At 48.3% G+C, this 20,138-nt stretch overlaps 1 protein-coding gene across 32 annotated transcripts in view; it reads left to right on the top strand.

The window, feature by feature from the left end:
- CNIH3 (cornichon family AMPA receptor auxiliary protein 3) overlaps positions 1 to 20,138 on the top strand; it is a 276,611-nt gene that overhangs the window by 157,210 nt on the left and 99,263 nt on the right. For 2 of the 32 annotated variants that reach the window (XM_027564558.1, XM_027564572.1), the window contains exon 2: positions 15,043 to 16,133. The exons of 28 other annotated variants lie outside the window; for them this stretch is intronic. The gene's annotated coding sequence lies outside the window, so the exon portion shown is untranslated. Of the gene's footprint in view, positions 1 to 6,463; positions 6,601 to 15,042; positions 16,134 to 20,138 lie in introns of those variants that run through there. 2 more of the 32 variants (XM_027564565.1, XM_027564575.1) reach the window with 2 other exon arrangements.

Raw genomic sequence — 20,138 nt, forward strand, 5'->3', positions numbered from 1 at the left:
GTGCTGGGATGTTAGCTGACACCACCTCCCTCCCCCAGGGCATCTAGAACTGTGGGCTGATATTTCCAGAACATTAGCTTTAGGTATCTTTTCTGTTTTTGTGTTCACATGGTCCATTTTGACGATGGGATATAGCTCTCCTGCTGGGGAAAAATGCAGGGGAGGAGAGCAGAGTCTTGGAGCTGACTTCCTTTTCTTTTTTTTCCTTATTGGTAACTGATTCATGAACCCTAAAAAAAGAGTTGATAACAACATAGCCAGCTAGCAATAGCAGCCCAGATGGTCCCCTATATAATAGAGGCATTTGTATCCTGGATAAAAAAAATATATTGAAATGTGTTCTGCAAATCTTACTGAGAAAAGGAATTAGCAGCAACTGCATTCAGGTATTGTGGGTATGAAACTAGCCAAATGATTCTAGTTTTCCAGAATGCAGAGATTAAGGAATGGGAACTGGGAGGTGGAAGGCTCAGATATGGAGACTCAGTGGGGGAAGATGGGTTTGAGGGCATGGCACTGCTCTGGCTGTCGGCCTGAGGTAGCCCACCCTCGGGTTTGTCGGGGGAGAGGGATCCGATCTGATCATGTGTGTGTGGACTTGGAGCTGCACGTCCGGATTTATGTACACCTCCCACCTGGGAGGCTTCAGAGCAGCTGTAGGCAGACCAGGGCCAAAGAGAACAAGTATGCTCCAACTGTCTCTAAATTCTACATGGACTGGATACACAAATGATGCTTCCCTTGTTCCATAGGCCCAGTGAATCCCCTAGGCCTGCCTGAAATATTTTTTTCTTATAAGTATTTATTGAATCTGTTCCAGTGTTGCTTCTGTTGTTTATGTTTTGGTTTCTTGCCCCTGAGGATATGGAATCTTAGCTCCCCAACCAGGGATTGAACCTGTACCCCCTGCATCTGAAGGCAGAGTCTTAATTAACCACTGGACCTCCAGTGAAGTCCTGGGCCTGAGATCTCTATGGAAGTTTTATTCTTATCAGATATCCTAAGCAGGCCATCGGGTGGGGCTTGGAGATCTTTGAGAGGCATTCTGAACTGTGGTGGCGTCAAGGCTACCTTGGAGGATGAGGGGTGGGGGGAGGGCATCCGTAACCGTCAGTGAGTGGGAGTGTGTGAGGGGTGGTGGCTGAGGAGGGCCGGCCTCTTACTGCACGTGGAGTTGCTGTCTGGAGTTGGGAACTGGGGCCAGATGCCGAGGAACCTAAAGCCACTTCATCATTAGCAGACCGTGACTTCTTTGGGATAATTTTTCTTGGAGGTTCTGGAGAGTGATGAGGAAATTGAACTGAAGCCAATCAAGCATATGTGCTGACTGGAGAAAAATGACTGGAGAAAAATGTGTCTGGGCTTGACATCCTTTTCTCTCACTGGTTGGCAGTTTTAGAACCGTAAAGCCTGCCCTAGAAAGGGGCTGGTGGCTAATGGGGCTGAAGCTGCTGCTGAGTGGAGCTCTCAGCAAGCTGCTCTGGGCTTTAGAAAAGTCCCCGCATCTCCCCAGGCCTCTTGTTTTTCTGTGTGTAAAATGAAGATGCTGAGTAAAGTGATCTCTGTCTAGCCTCCTATCCAGCTCCAGAATTCTGTGGTTCTTCCATTGCCTGATTCATGCATCTCATCTCGTCTGAGCAAGCACATACTTGCCACGTGCATCTTGTATTTCTCTTCTTTTTCTCTTGTCATGGTTTTTCTTTTCTGGTGGCCTTCCTGGGCATTCAGTGTCAGATTTCTATGGAGGGAATAATTAGTTAAGGTTCTTAGATATCAGGGCTGCTGCTGCTGCTAAGTCACTTCAGTCGTGTCCGACTCTGTGCGACCCCATAGAGGGCAGCCCACCAGGCTCCTCCGTCCATGGGATTTTCCAGGCAAGAATACTGGAGTGGGTTGCCATTGCCTTCTCTGAGATATCAGGGCAGTCCCCCTTAATCAAAGAAATACTTTATGGAAATGGAATTGGAATTCTCGTAGGATGGACAGAAAGCCTTCAAAACTAGATTTGAAGCAATAAGATAACTTCGATTTTGATCACTGCCCATCTTTTTTCTGTCCCCGATACTCCGGAGAGGGTTATAGACTGAGTCTGGGTCGGTGCCCCTGTGGGCTGTAGTGGTGAGTAGAAGTAACACAGGGATCTCCCAGCCTCCCCAGTAGAAGGACAGGCACCTGGGTTTACCCTCCCACCTGGACTCTGCAAAAGGTGTGTGTGTGTTTTAGTCGCTCTGTCATGTCCAACTCTTTGTGACCTCATGGACTGTAGCCCGACAGGTTCCTTTGTCCATGGAATTTACTAGGCAAGAATACCAGAGTGGGTTGCCATTCCCTTCTCTAGGGGTTTTCCTGACCCAGGGGTTAAACCTGGGTCTTCTACATTGCATGCAGATTCTTTACCTCTGAGCCATCAGGGCTCTGCATCAAAGAGAGAGGTAATTCTCCAGAGGAAATCAGACTGGTGTAGAAAAGGGGGTGTGAATGTTGAGTGACCAAAGAAGTGACTGATGTTCACTACTTGAGCCCTTCAGTTTAACTGTCACCTCCCCTGTAATCAGAGAAAGCAACATTTTCTCTAAAGTAAAGGTTAACTTGTTGCCATAGGCCCCTGTGATATGTTATCCTAAGTGAGCTGCCGAAAAAGATCTTATTTATCTTCATTCCAGCCTGATGAGGAGCTGCTGTGCGCTGGCCAGGAGGATGGACTTACTAGACTTGTGGTCCTGAGTGTGTTTCCCTGACTTGGGTAATGACCGCCCACTGCCTCTTAATAAAGTCTCCATTGTCTCACTGTTAAAACATTGGAGGCAAGGTGATGGAGCCTGCAGCTTTCACAGAGACCATTTGGATGAGGACTTAGCAGGAATTTAAAAAGCACATGCTCTAGAAGGAGGAACAGCAACTGTGTGAAGGAAGACTTCCCTGGTGGTCCAGTGGTTGAGAATCCACCTTCCAGTGCAGGGGACGCAGGGCCGATTCTTGCTTGGGGAACCAAGGTCCCACTTGCTGCGGGGCAACTAAGCCCTCGTGTCTTAGCTAGAGAGCCCAAATGCTGCAAAATAAAGAGTCCATGAGCTCTGGAGCCTGCGTGCCATGGCTGAAGAGAAGCCTGCACTCTGCAATGAGGATCCCAAGTGCCTCAACTAAGACCCAACTCAGCCGAACAGAAACATAATAATAAAAAAATAAAAACAAAAGTGATGTCTTGCCAGTTTGGTGTCTTCCAGGCTGTTTAGCCCCAAATTCTGAGCATACATGGTAGAGTGAGGCCCAGCTATTCCTTTTCCTCTTGGGAAAGCAAACCCTTCCCCTCAAATGCCTTCCTCTTTCTGAAAGCCCCCCACGGCCCCCTATCTAGACTGGGCTGAGCAGATGTGTTCAATTACCGTTCCCTGCTCCATACAGAGCCAGGACAGGGCCCCCTCCCAAGCCCTGTGTGAACCACTTAATATGCCCCCCTCTGCATTCCTACCAGGAGTCACTCTCTTACAATTAGCAAAGTTGGCAACTTCCACCCCTCTACAGAGTAAGTTATTTTGCTCTGTAAATGAGAGGCAGCATCAGTTGTCTCCCGAGGGGAGAGGTGATATTATGGCTCAGAGCTGAGTTGTGTGCTGGCACCTCTGTTAAAATTAGCTGCTCCGCTGTTTCAGGGTTGTCGTGAAGGAACCGATGAAGTTTGATGTGGCAGGATTATTAAAGCCAAGGGAGAAATGATTCTAGGACCAGCATGGTGTTTTCAAGAGGTCAGTCCCACTGAGCTGTGGGAGGCAAGTGAAGTGCTGGGCCTGGGGCGGGGACATTGACCTTGGAGAGGAGATGCTGGCAGGACCACACGGAGAATTTGATTGCTGGACCTGCTTTTTAGTCCATGTTTTCCCTTAATTTTTCAGTTTTTCCTTTGTTATATCAAAACTCCGAGTGAAATATCTTTTTGTTAAAATGCTTTTCTTAAAGATTTTTTTTCCGATGTGGACCATTTTAAAAGTCATTATTAAATTTGTTACAGTCTCATTTCTGTTTTGGTTTTTTGGCTGCAAGGCATGTGGAATCTTTGCTTCCCAGTCGGGGATCTAACCCACCCCTGCTGCATTGGAAGGTGAGGTCTTAACTACTGGACTGCCAGGGACGTCCCTCAAGGAGAATATCTTATTTAAGAGAAAAAAAAAAAAAAAAGTGGAAACCTGAGCCAGTAAAGAGTCTGGAGTCCAGGCTCAGCCAGTTGTTGCTGCTGCTGCTGCTGCTAAGTCACTTCAGTCATGTCCCACTCTTAGCGACCCCATGGACTGCAGCCCACCAGGCTCCTCCATCCATGGGATTTTCCAGGCAAGAGTACTGGAGTGGGGTGCCGTTGCCTTCTCCGCAGCCAGTTGTTAGGAAGAGTCAATTGCTATGCATTGGCCCTCGCTGCCCTCTACCTTGCTTCGCCTGGAAATAAGGCAGAGTAGGTTGGGTTTCGTTTACAGTTTGCTGGTTTGTTTTCTATTTGACTTACATTGATGACAAGGGATGGAGCCACATACTCGGATAGGCCTGGAATCCCCACACCTAAAGGCACCTAAGATCATCTGGTCTGTCTGTACGTTTGGAATGAGGTGCTTTAATGTGGAGAGGTGAGGTCATGGCCAAGCCCAAAGCATACCTCTAGATTTCCCAGTTCCCCAGCCGGTTCTTCCTCCAGTCCAGGAGGATTTGATCATGCAAACCTGTCCTGTTTTTATCACAACTGAAATAGAGAATAACAGTGTGTCTCCTTGACCTTCCGGAGAAGGCAATGACACCCCACTCTAGTACTCTTGCCTGTAAAATCCCATGGACGGAGGAGCCTGGTGGGCTGCAGTCCACGGGGTCGCTAAGAGTTGGACACGACTGAAGCAACTTAGCAGCAGCAGCCTTGACCTTCACAGCTGTGCAGACTAAATCTTCATACTTCCCCCACAACTCATTATCAGATTTTATGATGTTTGGTTGTTTTCTAGGTGGGCTAAAGAGAACACTGGTAACTGAATTAAGAAAAGAGGGACACGTGATATTTTGTCAGTCCCCATATTTAAGATATTGCGTAGCTCTGGGAAGATGTGAGTTAGAGGGTTGTTTTAAATTTTTTCATTTACTAAAATTACTTTAGGGACTTCCCAAGTGGTCCAGTGGCTAAGACTCTGTGCTCCTAATGCAGGGAGCCAGGGTTCCATCCCTGGTCTGGGAACTAGATCCCACATCTAAAATATCTCACGCTCTGCAGCAAAGATGGACGACCTCACATGCACAACCAAGACCCAACACAGGCAAATGAATAAGTGAATAAATAATTAAAAAAGAAAATGAAATACTCTGGGGCTTCCCCAGTGACTCAGATGGTTAAGAATCTGCCTGCAATCCCTGGGTTGGGAGGATCTCCTGGAGAAGGGAATGACTACCCACTCCAGTTTTCTTGCCTGGAGAAATCCATGGACAGAGAAGCCTGGAAGCTATAGTCCATGGGGTTGTGAAGAGTCAGACATATTTTTTAAATAAAATAAAAATTAAAAAAATATTTAAAAAACTATGTTAAGAGGTGTCTTTTCCCCTTGTGGCCAGAGGCTTATTTCTGTCTATGAGGCCCAGCCTCATATATATTGTCATCCTGTTTATTTAACTTATATGCAGAGTACATCATGAGAAATGCTGGACTGGATGAAGCACAAGCTGGAATCAAGATTGACAGGAGAAACATCAATAACAAGATATGCAGTTGACACCACCCTTGTGGCAGGAAGCGAAGAAGAACTAAAGAGCCTCTTGATGAAAGTGAAAGAGAAGAGTGAAAAAGTTGGTTTAAAATTCAACATTCAGAAAACTAAGATCATGGCATCTGGTCCCATCACTTCATGGCAAATAGATGGGGAAACAATGAAAACAGTGACAGACTTTATTTTTTGGGCTCCAAAATCACTGCAGATGGTGACTGCAGCCATGAAATTAAAAGACACTTGCTCCCTGGAGGAAAAGCTATGACCAACCTAGACAGCATATTGAAAAGCAGAGACATTACTTTGCCAACAAAGGTCTGTCTAGTCAAAATTTTGGTTTTTCCAGTAGTCATGTATGGATGTGAGAGTTGGACTATAAAGAAAGCTGAGCACTGAAGAATTGATGCTTTTGAAGCATCAGTTGGTGGTGCTGGAGAAGACTCTTGAGAGCCCCTTGGACAGCAAGGAGATCCAATCAGTCCAATCTAAAGGAAAACAGTCCTGAATATTCATTGGAAGGACTGATGCTGAAGCTGAAACTCCAATACTTTGGCCACCTCATGCAAAAAGCTGACTCATTGAAAAAGACCCTGGTGCTGGGAAAGACTGAAGGCAGGAGAAAGGAATGACAGAGGATGAGATGGTTGGATGGCATCACCGACTCAATGGAAGTGAGTTTGAGTAAGCTCTGGGAGTTGATGGTGGACAGGGAAGCCTGGTGTGCTGTAGTCCATGGGGTCTCAATGAGTCAGACACAACTGAGTGACTGAACTGAACTGAACTGAACAAGGCCCAGCCGCACGTGTCATCCTGATTTAGCATCTGATTCATAATGTGTGCTGTGCCTGGTGCCTCTCCCCAAGCCACCTGACATGTCAGTTCATCTCTCTTTGCGTTGTAGTCTCTTTAGTCATCACACAGGGGAGTCTTTTCTTCTTCATGGTGTCCTGAGTTGGGATCACTTTTTCTCCAGCTTTCATGCGAGACATCTTGGTCATACATTCTCAGGGTTTTGTTTAGCTCCCGTCCCTCCCTTGCCTTGAGAACGTCTTTGTAAACCATCAGTGAAGCCACACCCTTCCTCCCTTCCTCTGAGTCAGTATTAAATTAAAGGACAGTATTAAAGGACACAAAGTCCTGAGAACAGTGACGGCTGGCTTGCTGGTCACACTGTGACTGTGTGACCACCACCCTCCCAGCTGGGTGTGGACAACGCTGTGGTGGTGTGTTTTGGGGTGAGGGTGAGCCCTCTGAGACCCTTTGCTGTCCTAGATTTTCAGTTGATCCCTTTGGTCAGCAGCACGTGTGACCCCTGCCTTTCAGAAGACAAATTGGATTGCTTGTGATTATCAGTGCTTTTCAAATGGATGAATAAGAAGGACATACAAAGCAAGTGGTACTTCCTGTTTGGTGTTATGTCTCTGGGCTTCCCTGGTAGCTCAGCTACCTGCAATCAGCTACAAGAATCCACCTGTAATGCGCGAGTCCCGGGTTTGATCCCTGGGTTGGGAAGGTCCCATGGAGAAGGGAATGGCAACCCACTCCAGTATTCTTGCCTGGAGATTTCCATGACAGAGGAGCCTGGTGGGCTACAGTCCATGGGGTCACAAAGAATCAGACATGACTGTGTGACTTTCACTTCACTTCATAGTGTCTCCAAGATAGAAACCCTGTTTTCAGAGTGAGATGGGGAGACTGCTTTGCAGCCATGTCTGGGGAGGGGGTGCCAACATGATGATGGATGAGGAGGGCCTGATCTCCGTCTTAGACCCAGGACTCATGAGTGTAGGCTCTGCTTCATGAGGCTTTACAGTCAGTCTGGGTGATGCTGAACCACCTGGAAGAGGAAGGGCAGTGTCTGCAGAGGATGTTGAACAGTTGAAAGGCGCAGGGAGATGCTGAAGGGGCAGAGGAAGGTGATGGGGCTTCAACCTGGCCCCTGCCTCCCGGCTGGACAGGGAGGAAGGGGTCAGCCTTCTGTGGAAAACCCGGTAGGCTCCACCCCCCACCCCTAACTGTGCTCTGCCTACCAGGGTGCTCATCCCAACAGTCAGGGGGATTCCCTCCACCTGTTGCGGACCCTTCTTCCCTGTGTCATGTCAGGCCTGACCTTCTGAATCTGGGCTTCAGAACTTGCCTCCTCTTTGCCTTTCCCGACTTTACCAGCCTCGTCTCACTGCTCTGGGTCTCACTTTCCGACTCTGTGAAAGGAGGTGCCTGGGCTAGTGGTGCCTACAGATGCCTGACCCTGGGGTGTTATTCTCAGCAGCGAGGGGCCAGGACTCGGAAAGCTCCCAGGCGACTTGGACTTTCAGGCAGCATTAGGAAGCTGCAGCAGGCACTGGATGGGATCTCCCTGATGGTCCATGGCTCTTTTGAGTCTTATTCTAGAAAGATTCCTTTCCAGAGCACCGTGTTAAATAAAGTTAATCACCTTGTCATTCCTTTATTCTCAGTTTGGTCCCACATGTACACTTCTAGCATGTAATCTTTTTTGTTTTTTGAGGATAATTGCTTTATAAATTGTGTTAGTTTCTGCTGTGCAGCAGTGAGAATCAGCTCTGTATACATATATATCCTGCCTCTTGCGTCTCCCTCCCCACACCCCCATTCTACTCCTCTAGGTCACCACAGAGCACTGAGCTGAGCTCACTGTGCTGTGTACCAGCTTCCCATTAGCTATCTGTTTTACACATAGCATGTAATCTTTCTATTTGCAGTTCTATTAATGTTTTCTATAGCTCCATTTTTTCCCTTCTCCAGGAAGTTTCCCAGAATTTGCTTCTTACCTGCTGGTTTCTGTTTTGACTCAGGTTCTCCCTAGGCCCTCCAGGTGGTGTATCTTGTTTCACAACAGAGAACAGCTTTTTCTGTTTTGTTTTTGCTTTATGTTTAAGGATCTACTTGCATTTTCTGCCCCTTATTTATTTTTTATGACTTTTTGGGGTTGTTGTTTTTTGTTTATTTATTTATTTTTCGGCAGTGCCATGTGGCAGGTGGGACCTCAGTTCTCCTACTGGGGATTCCCTGCATTGAAAGTGCAGAGTCTTAACCGCTGGGCTGCCAGGGAAGCCCCAGCCTTGACTGTTTTGATGAGGAGATGTGTTCTCTCAGTTGTTTGGTCTGTGAATTTTCTTTCCCCTGTAACAGAGTGAACTCCTGACTGTTCTCCCCTCTCGGCAAGGGGCCTGATCATCACTATTGATCCTTGACCTCTGTCTTTTATGGGACATTAACAGCACTGCTCTGTTCTCTTCTTGAAGTGGACTTTCAAATACAACAAGCCCCCTTATCTGACACTTTTGTGAGTCAGACATTGGTGGGGTCCACCTGTCCCCACCCCTACCCAGTAGCCCCAGGCCCAAGTGGCTTCAATAGGAAAAGGAGTGACATCGGCTGCCTGCTTTGTGGCCTACAGTTTCTTCTCCTTTTTTAAAAAATAATTTATTTATTAATTTTTGGCTGTGGTGGGTCTTCATTGCTGCTTGGACTTTTCTCTGGTTTCACCGAGTAGGGGCTCCTCTTTGTTGCACTGTGCAGGCTTCTCGTTACAGTGGCGTCTCTCGTGGAGCACAGGCTCTCAGGTGCTCAGGCTTCAGTACTTGCAGCACATGAGCTCAGTAGTTGCGGCTCCTAGCCTCTATCGCGTGGGGCTCAGTAGTTGTGGCACACGGGCTTAGTTGCTCTGTGGCATGTGGGATCTTCCGGGATCAGGGATGGAACCCGTGTCTCCTGCATTGACACGCAGATTCTTATCCACTGAGAGGCCTGCAGTTTCTTTTCGCTCTCCACGTGTGTTGAGTGCAGGCTGAACACCTCTGCTTTGTGACAGTGACCTACCTCCCCAGCCTCAGCCCACCTCTCTGGGCTGTGGTTTTTCCCATCAGTAAAGTGAGGCAGTGGGCACGGTGACAGCTGAAGCCCCTTTCAGCTCTTAAGAGAGTGAGCCCCACTCACTGTTCGGCGCCCTTAACAACAGGTGCCTGCAGAAGCGACTGATGAGAGCTGCTTAGAAAAGGCCTTTCTTTGCAAAGGATGTTGGTGTCAAGTCTGTCTGGGGAAGCCACATGTGCACTCTGGTGATTCAGACTCCTGGAGAACCTTTGTGTCTCTTGGTTCCTGTGATCCTCTGAATAATTTATTTACCCCTTAGCATCCCCACTGCCTTTTCCAGCTCTTCTCTGCTCGTTAGTGTCTGTGCCCTGAGCGGGCAGGGGCCGGAGGAGCCAGGGAAATGAGGATGAATTGGTGGAGTGGGGGCAGCACTGGGCCCAGGGACAAGAGGTTTGGGTGACGATGGAGGATCTCCTCCATCATCTGCTGGGATGCTCAGGGACCCTGAGTGGTCGTTAACGGGCAGGGCTGTTAGGGGTGGGCTGGAGGCTGCTGCTTGCTATTTCCTAAGCAGCAGATCCAAAGGTGAAGGGAGAAGGAACACTCAATTGTGAAGAGGAGTTGGAGGTGTCACGTTTCCCAAGAAATAGTTGACATTCTGGGAAGATTACACTGAATTGTTGTACTTTGCATGTGCTATATTTGCTTCCTTGATCAGGCAAGTGCAGTTCCCTAGGGCCTCTGAGACTTACCTTCGGTGCAGTTGGGATATGAAGATGCTGCAATTAGAGTCTTTGGGGGAACAGTGTGGTGGTGGCAGAGTCACTGAAGGGGGCAGCCTGGGCTCAGCCTCTTCTGCAGACCCAGGTACCACCCAGAGGCTGCCTGGTACCTGCTACATCGAAAGTGGTTTAGCCCCGCCTGTAGGGTAGGCCTGCAGCACTTTTGAAAGGAAGACAGAGAAGATTCCCTTCCCGGGGAGCATGCCTCCCTGCTCACCAGTCATTTCTCAGGGCTGTGCCCAACACGACCATGTACCATCCAAGGGGGAATCCCCCTCCATCGTCCCCAGCTGGGCTCTGGAGTCCTGCTTTTATTTAGTGATGCTGTCTTCTTCCCAGGTACGCTGGGAGAGCTCCTCCTTGCCTCTCCATCCCCCAAGCCTGTGTACAGAGAAGCAAGCCCTTCCGGTACCTCCCAGCCTTTGCTTCCTCTTCCAGCCACCAGCCCAGGACCCCAGTTTGGACCACCAGCCCCGTGACTAATCAGCATCGTGACATCTGAGTAGAACGTTGCTGAGAGCACGGTTTCCACAGCCGTGGCCTCTGGGCTGGTCTCTGCAGTGGCACATTTCTCAGATGAAGGGCAGCCAGCTGTCAGAGGCCATGGGGCTCTCCCCGAAGCACGTCTCCTTTTCCCTCTGTCACTTCTCTTATGTTCCAGCATCTTTCTCACAGGAGGGGGTATTGGCCTGTCCCACCTCCAAATTCGAAGCTGCCACGCCCCACTTTTCTTTCCCACCAGTAGTTAATGGAAGATAAATGGATTGCATTCGTGAGATTCATGGTGACAGCTAACTCCCCTTCACATTACCTGAGATTAGGACCGTGAGCCCCCCGGTCTAGTCTGCTCTCTTTCCCCTGCTCTGTCTCCTTCTCTGATGATGGTTACTTGATGAGAATGGAACACTGAGTTGTCTTTGTAAAACTGATGAAAGCTATAGGTTCCATTTCTCCAGCATCTTGTAGTCATTCCATGTGGGGTCTCCCTTATAGGCAGAGTAAGTCCCTTACATATGAACCTTCAAGTTGCAAACTGTCAATGATGTGAACATGCATTTGGTTCCAGGAAGGAACCAGAACCTGTGCCATCAACATCAGGCATGGGTGAAATTAACAGCTTGCCCTTGGTCTCCTGTTGCTGACGATCCTTCAGCTCTACCAGCTCCCACCTCTTCTCCCTCCTCAAGTCAGTAACTCTTTTTGCCTGTTCACTTGATGTCAGCCCCTGTATGCCAGCTAATGTACTGTACTACTGGACTTTTCGAGGTACTGTTCAGTTCAGTCACTCAGTCGTGTCTGACTCTTTGTGACCCCATGGGCTGCAGGACGCCAGGCCTCCCTGTCCATCACCAACTCCTGGAGCTTGCTCAAACTCATGTCCATAGAGTCAGTGATGCCATCCAACTGTCTCACCCTCTGTCGTCCCCTTCTCTTCCTGCCTTCAAGGTACTTCAAGGTACTGTACTGTACTGTAAGATTAAAATGTTTTATTTTTTTTTTGTTTTTGATGTTTGTGTGAAAAGTATTATAAACCTGTTACAGTACAGTAGTATGTAGTTGATTGTGTTAGTTGGCTACCTAGGCTAGCTTTGTTGGACTTATGAACAAACTTGACTGTTCTCAGAACAGAACTTGTTTATATGTAGGTGACTTACTCATATTCTTATATTCTCAAATTTGAGTGTGCATGTGAGTCACCAGGAAATGTTCATGAAGTTCGGATTAATTCCTGCCCTTGGGGATTCTGGTTTGGGTGGGAGGACTGATCATGCTCAGTTTGGGTATAAGGATTTGCTAGAAAATGAGCTTTTACCTGGATTGCTGTTCTCTGCGAGGATGGGAGGATATTTGCTGTGATGATGAGCTAATATTGATTAAGTACTTAGTCCACCAGGCAGCATCCTAACTGTAGTGACTCATTTAATCCCCACAGGGTCCTCTTGTGCAGATCCTGTTGTTAGTTCTATTTTTAGATGAGGAAATGGAGGCACAAAAACCTTGCCTGTGGTCACACAGGTAATACGCCAAGCCAGTAGGGATTCCAGGCAGTCTGACCCCGGAATATGGCTCCTTCTCATGTGCTACCCCACCTCTCTGCTGTACCTTTTGGGTAACTATGCCAAACTCTCTGTGTTCTGTAGGGAGAGATTTTTTTTTTTTTTTAAAGAAAATGATTGGTATTTCTGAGGAAGATCCCCTGGAGAAGGAAATGGCAACCTGCTCCAGTATTTTTACCTGGGAAATCTCATGGACAGGGGAGCCTGGTGGGCTACATGTCCTGTTCTAGCAAAAGACTCAGACGTGACATAGCAACTATACAACAACAGCATAGTCCTAGAACTGTATGTACGTGTGAGTATCTCTGATGAAAGAAAATGCAGAGGTGGTTAGGTCATCCGTCTTGAGATAGAAAGCCTGAGCCCTACTCAGTACTCTGTAATGACCTATGTGGGAAGAGAATCTAAAAAAAAGTAGATGTGTATGCATATGTGTAGCTGATTTACTTTGTTGTACACTTGGAACTAACACATTGTAAATCAACTATAATCCAATTAAAAAAAAAAAAGAAAAGCCTGAGCCTATGAGGTTAGAGGTGGGCAGAAGGAGTAGTCAGGACAGTGTGAGCAGATTCTACTCTGCGCTCTCTCTCGAGAGCTCTTGTCAATACAGCTGGACATAAAAGTCAAGATGCAGGGCCCCCAAAGGGTTCCTATTTTTGCCAGTGTCAGCCAGCTGCCACCTGGCAGCTTGGACCAGTCTGTAGGCCTTTTGTGGTCTTGGTGGCTGTAAGGCTGGCATTTGGAGAGTGTGCATTTTGGTTTTAGCTTTTATATTCCTTTCCTTAAATGCATATAGTCCTTCCACAATCATCAAGTACCTACCAAGGGTCCTGGGCCTCAGGAATATAGGGAGGAAGAAAATACAGCCTGCCCTGAAGGAGGTAGCAGTCTCTTGGAGAAGACATATATAATAGGAACAGTAGCACTCCAGGGCGCTGGTTGCTGCCTCCACAGGGAATCTTATTTGCAGTGTCTCTGGGACACTGGTTCCAGCCACATCTACATGGAGCTCATTCACACTTAAGGAAACTGGAGAAAATGCAGAAAGATGTTAAATATAACCACACTGGGCCTGCCTTGGGCCCTGCAGGCCCATCAGCTTGCCAGGAGTGATCCAGGCAGGACAGTGAGTCCAGGAGGCAGGACCAGGTGAGGCAGGAGGCCAGGCGGCCTCCCTTCTGTGACCCCCAATGTTGGGGGCACCTGGGATGGGAATCCAGCCCAGATTAGCAGCTCCAGGGTTTCCGTAGCTGGAAGGTGGGTACTGGTGCAACCCTGGTGAATGCTGCTGGGGCCTTTGGTCTGGGTTGGAGGCTGAGTGACTCTGGGGGCCTCTTCGACTGGACTTTCTTCATGAATGTGGGGCCGATTCTGCCTTGCAGGCTCTCAACATGTGCTTGGTGACTGAATGTGTAGAAGAGACTGTAAATATCTCTACTGGATAATTTCACATCCAGCGTGGCAGCTATGGAGATGGATTACAGCATATCAGAGAGAGTGGGGTTGGACCAAATGATGTCTAGGGGACCTCTTGACTCCAACATGCTGCCTGGCACACAGCAGCATGTGTCTGTTGAAACAAATTCTACAGTTTCTGGAAGAAAAAAAGCATCCACATAACCCTTCCCCACTTATCATTGTTCTCATCCATTTTTCATTAAATTTCTCCTGGCTGCTGCAGGTGGATGACTATCCTTTACGCTGAAGACACCTGACTGTTCAAAACAGCCTTGCCTTCAATTTGAAACCCATGTTTTTTCTCTGAAATGCTGTAATGCCTATCCACTGCCACTAGAGGGCTGAGGTTTTTCCAGAGCAGCCTCCAGTTCAAAGGTTTGCCTACTGGGAAATCTGGACCGTGGGCAAAGACCCTGATGTTGGGAAAGATGGGAAAGATAGAAGACAGGAGGGGACGGGGATGACAGAGGATGAGATGTATGGCATCACTGATTCAATGCGCATGAGTTTGAGCAAGTTCTGGGTGAAGGACAGGGAAGCCTGGCGTGCTGCAGTCCATGGGGTCACGGAGAGTCGGACACGACTGAGCGGCTGAACAACAACAACAAGGCAAAGGCCAGTTCTGAAAACTCAAATGAGCAATAGATGTTTAAGCAGCCAAACGCCTACACATCTGAGCTGGAGGCGCAGGGGGATGGCGGGGGCTCCTGTGTCAATAGCCCCTGTGTGGCGGTAGCTGAGGTCTCTGTGCAGCTAAGGGAAATGGGAACATGTTAGAGAACTTGTGTGGGCAGTAGCCACGGGGGTGGCAGTGGCTGCCTCACCACTTTGAGCCATGAACAAACATCCGAAGTTCAATTATTTCCACCCCCCCCCCACTGCCTCTATCCCCAAATGGAAGAGTTTATGTTGTAGCTCATGTATATTTATTTTTTCCCCCAGTCATCCTTCCCTGAAGGAGTTAATAAGGACTGAAATGACCAATGAACAGAAAGCAGTGGGGGAGATGTGAGGAAAGAATGGACCGTTTAATTCATGGATCAGATAATCTCTTGCCCTTGGCAATGTGCAGGATGTTTTCAGCCCTGAGCTGGGCAACCCTTTAGGGAAACCAGTTTTATTTAATTCTGTTCATAGTTATGTTGAGCACTTGTGTATCTGTCACTGTGTTTGAACTTACAGGAGACATAACATGTAAGATTAAGGCCCCATCCTCAGGGATCTTGGAGTCGAAGATAAGGCGGCTGGGGATCAAAGCAAAGTCGCTGAGGTGAAACAGCAGTGCCTGGGCCTGAGGATTGGGAAGAGGCAGAAACTGGCTAAGCATTTGCTGGCAGAAACTTGGTTCTGTGTGGCCAAGCCTGTGGCAGGAAGTTCTCACCTGAGACTGAACTGATGGCAAGAACCAAAGTGGTGAGCTGGGTCAGAACCCCTAGAAGAAAGTGAAGCTGAAAAACTTGGGAGACCCTATACGAAATGCACTATCAAGCCATGTAAACACTTGAAGGAAAATTTTTTTTTTTTGACCAGACTGTGCAGCATGTGGGATCATATTTCCCTGACCAGGGATGAACCTGTGCCCCCAGCATTGGAAACATGGAGTCTTCACCACTGGACCACCAGGGAAGTCTCAAGGCTTGAAGGAGACTAATGCGTATTACTGTGTGGAAGAAGCCAATATGAAAAGGCTACATACTGTACGATTCTAACTCTGACATTCCAGGAAAGGCAAAACCATGGAGACATAAAATCATCATTGGTTGCCAGGGGTTGCAGGTGGGGAGGGATGAATAGGCAGAGCACAGAGGGTTTTTAGAGCAGAGAAACTCTCTGTTTGATACTCTAATGTGGACCCATGACATTGTACATTTGTCCAAACCCGTAGAACGTACAACGCCAAGCATGCACCTTAGTGTAACTGTGGACTTTGGGTGCTTATAATGTGTCAAGTGGACCACTCTGCTGGGGGATGTTGTTAGTGGCGGAAGCTGTGCATATGTAGGGACAGCAGGGAAACCTCTGTGCTGTCCACTCAATTTTGCCAAGAACCTTAAGCTATTCTTAAACAACAAAGTCTTAAACAATCTGGGGGAATATGTGTTAACCTCAATTCTGGAGAAGACACAGGCTGGGATGGGGTGAGACTCCCCCAGAGCCAGAAGTTTATGGCTTGGTAGCAGAGTGATCAAAGAAAGAAGTTTGGAACCAAGTGGGGTGATGGAGAGAGGAGGAAACATCTTGGAAGATGGTCAGACCACCAGTGTAATGAGCAGGTACAGACTGGGTCTGGGTGGGTCAGGCTGGCTTAAGGGACCAGTGGCAGGTGAAATAGAGAAGAGTTAGAAGTAGTTTAAGTCTTGGAGCCCCTCTGAGGGCTATGAATTCAAAGGTAGGACGAGATTTCAGAGAGGTGTGCTGATGAGTTCTTTTCTGGGCGTGTTAGGTTTGAGGTTTTGAAGGATCCTGGGAAGGAAACTTTGAGTCTGGAGCTGGGGAGAGGGTGAAGATGTCCAGCTAGGAGTTATCAGTCTAGAATGGTAGTGGAATTTGTGGGAAGAGATGAGATCACCAAAGGGAAAGAGCATGAAGACAGGATGTTTTCTGTTCCTTTATTCATTCACTGGATGTTTGTGTAGCACCAGGAATTGTAATAGGCAATCCTCATTCTTCAGAAGCTAAGAGCTAAGAGCACTTTTTGGGCTTGAGGAGAAATTTGCCTTATTGAGGTGATGTTGGAGCTAGTGATGGGGGAGTATCTGAACTTTTCATCACTTCTCCCTGGGATGTGGATATGAGGAACAGTAAAGCGCACCGGGGAACGAGGATTCACTTTATGAGGACTCAGGCCTGTGCTCAGGGCTCCCGGTGCAGAGAGCTCCAGCACAGCTGTGTGGGGGCCCACACCTCGCGGTTTATCACTGAACTGGGAATCTCTGCCTCCTCTTAGCTCAAATCCAACTTTGATCACCAGTGTGCGTCCGCACCCACAGGGTGTGATGGAGAACTGAGTAAGACAGCGGGGCGTTCGGCTCCGGAGAGAGGAACGTCCTGTGAGGGCTTGTTGAGCTTTCAGTGCCCAGTGACCTGGCCTGCCAGGAAGCAGGGCCTGCTCACGTTCTGCAGTCAGGTTGGTAATTGTTCCTTCCTCGGTAGGAGGAGCAAGAAAGCCCTCAGCCGTTCTACAGTGTGAGCTCCAACCACCACTACGAAATGTGGGAAGTAACAGGCTCAGAACTGATTTGTTCTGAGTTGTGAACAAGCCACTGTTCGTTGTTTCTTGAGTTTCTTCCTTTCAGAATCCCTGAACGTCTTCCTTTTCTTTTTTTAAATTAATTAATTTTGGGCTGCACTGGTGCCTCTGGTTGCAGCGCATGGGCTTCTTATTGTTGTGCCTTCTCTTGATGGGCTCAAGGGTGCTCTGGCTTCAGTGGTTGTGGCACACAGGCTTAGTTGCCCTGCAGCATGTGGGATCTTCCCGGACCAGGGATCAAACCCGTGTCCCCTGCATTGGCAGGCAGACAGAATCTCTCACCTTCTTAGCCAGTGTGTAAGTGGTAGGGCTTTCCATATTTATTGTGCTCACAGATTGTGGTAGAAAGAGGCCCCAAAGATGTCCATGCTCCCTCCCTGTGACCTGTGACTGTGTTACCTCACGTAGCAGAAGGGACTTCCACAGATGTGATTAAATTAAGGATGCAGAGATGAGGGGACTGTCCAGGTGGGCCCAGTGTAATCACAAGGTCCCTTTTAAGAAGAGACAGGAGGACCAGAATCAGAACAGGAGAAGTGATGAGAGAAGCAGAGTTCAGAGGGATGCCATGGCTGGCTGAAGCCCACAGCTGGGGATTGCAGGCGGCTCGACACGGGGAGAGAGAAGGAAGCAGATTCTTCGCTAGAGCCTGCAGGACTCTCAGCACTTGATTTTAGCCTCTTTGTGACCCATTTTAGAATTCCAGCCCTCAGGACTGTGAAATAATACATATTTGTTGTTTAAGCCACTAAACTTGTGGTCATTTGATACAGCAGCTATAGGAAATGAATATACCAGCATGCACCTAATTTCCAATATATACCTACATAGGTGCTCAGTTTATTGGATGAATACTTTAAGCCCCAAGCTACGGTTCTCAATGGTGTTTTCTCAAATCTATTGTTCTGCTATAGTTCAGTTGCTCAGTCGTGTCTGACTCTTTACGACCCCGTGGACTGCAGCATGCCAGGCTTCCCTGTCCTTCACCATCTCCTCGAGCTTGCTCAAACTCATGTCCATTGAGTCGGTGATGACATCAACTGTCTCATCCTCTGTCGTCCCCTTCTCCTCCTGCCCTCAATCTTTCCCAGCATCAGGGTCTTTTCCAGTGAGTCAGCTCTTCACATCAGATGGCCAAAGGATTGGAACTTCAGCTTCAACATCAGTTCTTCCAATGAGTATTCAGGGTTGATGCCCTTTAGGACTGACTGGTTTGATCTCCTTGCAGTCCAAGGGACTCTCAAGAGCCTTCTCCAGCACCACAGTTCGAAAGTATCATTTTTTTTGGTGCTCAGCCTTCTTTACAGTCCAGCTCTCACAACCGTACAACAACTACTGGAAAAACCATAGCTTTGACTATACCGACCTTTGTTGGCAGAATGATGTCTCTGCTTTTTAATACACTAAGTGTGTCATAGCTTTCCTTCTAAGAATCAAGTGTCTTTTAATTTCATGGCTGAAGTCACCATGCACAGAGATTTTAGAGCTCAAGAAAATAAAGTCTGTCACTGTTTCCATTCCACCCCCCCACCCCGTTCTATTTGCTTCATTTGGGTGGGTAGAGACTTGGGGGAAACTGCCCAAGCAAGGAAATCCCCAGGTTCAGTTCAGTTCAGTTGCTCAGTTGTGTCCAACTCTTTGGGACCCCTTGAACTGCAGCACACCAGGCTTCCCTGTCCATCACCGACTCCTGGAGCTTGCTCAAACTCATGTCCATCGAGTCGGTGATGCCATCCAACCATCTCATCCTCTGTCATCCCCTTGGATCCGTTCTCTAATCTGGGCCACCCAGCGGAGCAGTCCTGAGAGGGCTGTTCAATTGCCTTGGCTCTGTCTTGCCCTTCACTGCTTCCACACTCTCTTCACTGCAAATCCAAATCCAGGAGATTTCCATGAGTTCAGAAAGCCAGGTGGAGTGATAGCTGCACGCGAATGTTGTGCTTAACAGAATCTTAGTCGTCTGGGAATTGGCAGGAATTTAGTGAGCGAGGTGTAGCGGTGAGTGGAGTCAGATGGGCATTTGGCTCAGGAGATAGGAGCAGTGGGTAAGGGCTTGTTGAACAGATGTGCTTCCTGCACTCAAGATGCTCACACAGGCCAGCAGCTGATGCTCGGAATGATCTACAGAAGTGCTCTTGTGTCTGGGTGGCGGCTGAAGTTCTGCTTTGCACAGAACCTAAGTGTCCTGAAAAAGGTGAAGCCTCCAACACAGGGCCTGGGGCCATGCTGTCCACACCCTCAACCAGCTTCTGAGGCCAAGGAGCTCTTCTGGGTTGGGCTCAGGGTAGGGGATCTGGGTGGATAAGGTGGGGAGCTGGGAAGGGTGGGAGAACCTCCCCCCGGAGGACTTTCTGGAGTGTAGAAGAGGCACTCCCTGCTTAAGTAGTGCTTTTCAACAGGCTTGCTGTGTCCCTGGATCCAGACCAAGCAGGGCGGTTCATTGAACACACACTTCCAAAAAGTTGCACAAACTATGCAATTTGATTTTAAAAACTTAGAATTAGGCCTCTTGAGATCCACGTGTAAATTTTTGCAAATAAGCACCAGAGCCACATGACCTGGCCCAGCCGCCTCGCTCTGGACAGCGGCCCCTGACCCTGCTGCCCCTGTGTGTAGCCCTGTTTTTGGCTCTGGGACTCTAGACTGTAATGTTGGCAAAATGTGGGTGGTGCAGGGAAGGACTGTTCCCACAGCCACGACAAAAACAATTCTTTTAGAGCCTTGGCATGCTGTTCCTAAAAACTTTCTATTCACATGAGGTTCCAGAGGCCTTAGAATTTTCACTTATTTATTTGACTTATTTTAGGCTGTGCTGGGACTTCATTGCTGCACTTGGGCTTTCTCTGGTTGCGGTGGCTCTTCTTGTTGCAGAACATGGGTTCTAGAGCCTGGGCTCAGTAGTTGTGGTGCTACTGAGTGGGGCTAAGTTGCCCCACTGCATGTGGGATCTTCCTGGACCAGAGATTGAACCTGTGTCCCCTGGATTGGCAGGCAGATTCTTAACCACTGGACCACCAGGGAAGTCCCA

The sequence above is a fragment of the Bos indicus x Bos taurus genome, chromosome 16, assembly GCF_003369695.1.
Source record: "Bos indicus x Bos taurus breed Angus x Brahman F1 hybrid chromosome 16, Bos_hybrid_MaternalHap_v2.0, whole genome shotgun sequence".
Taxonomy (NCBI): Eukaryota; Metazoa; Chordata; class Mammalia; order Artiodactyla; family Bovidae; genus Bos; species Bos indicus x Bos taurus.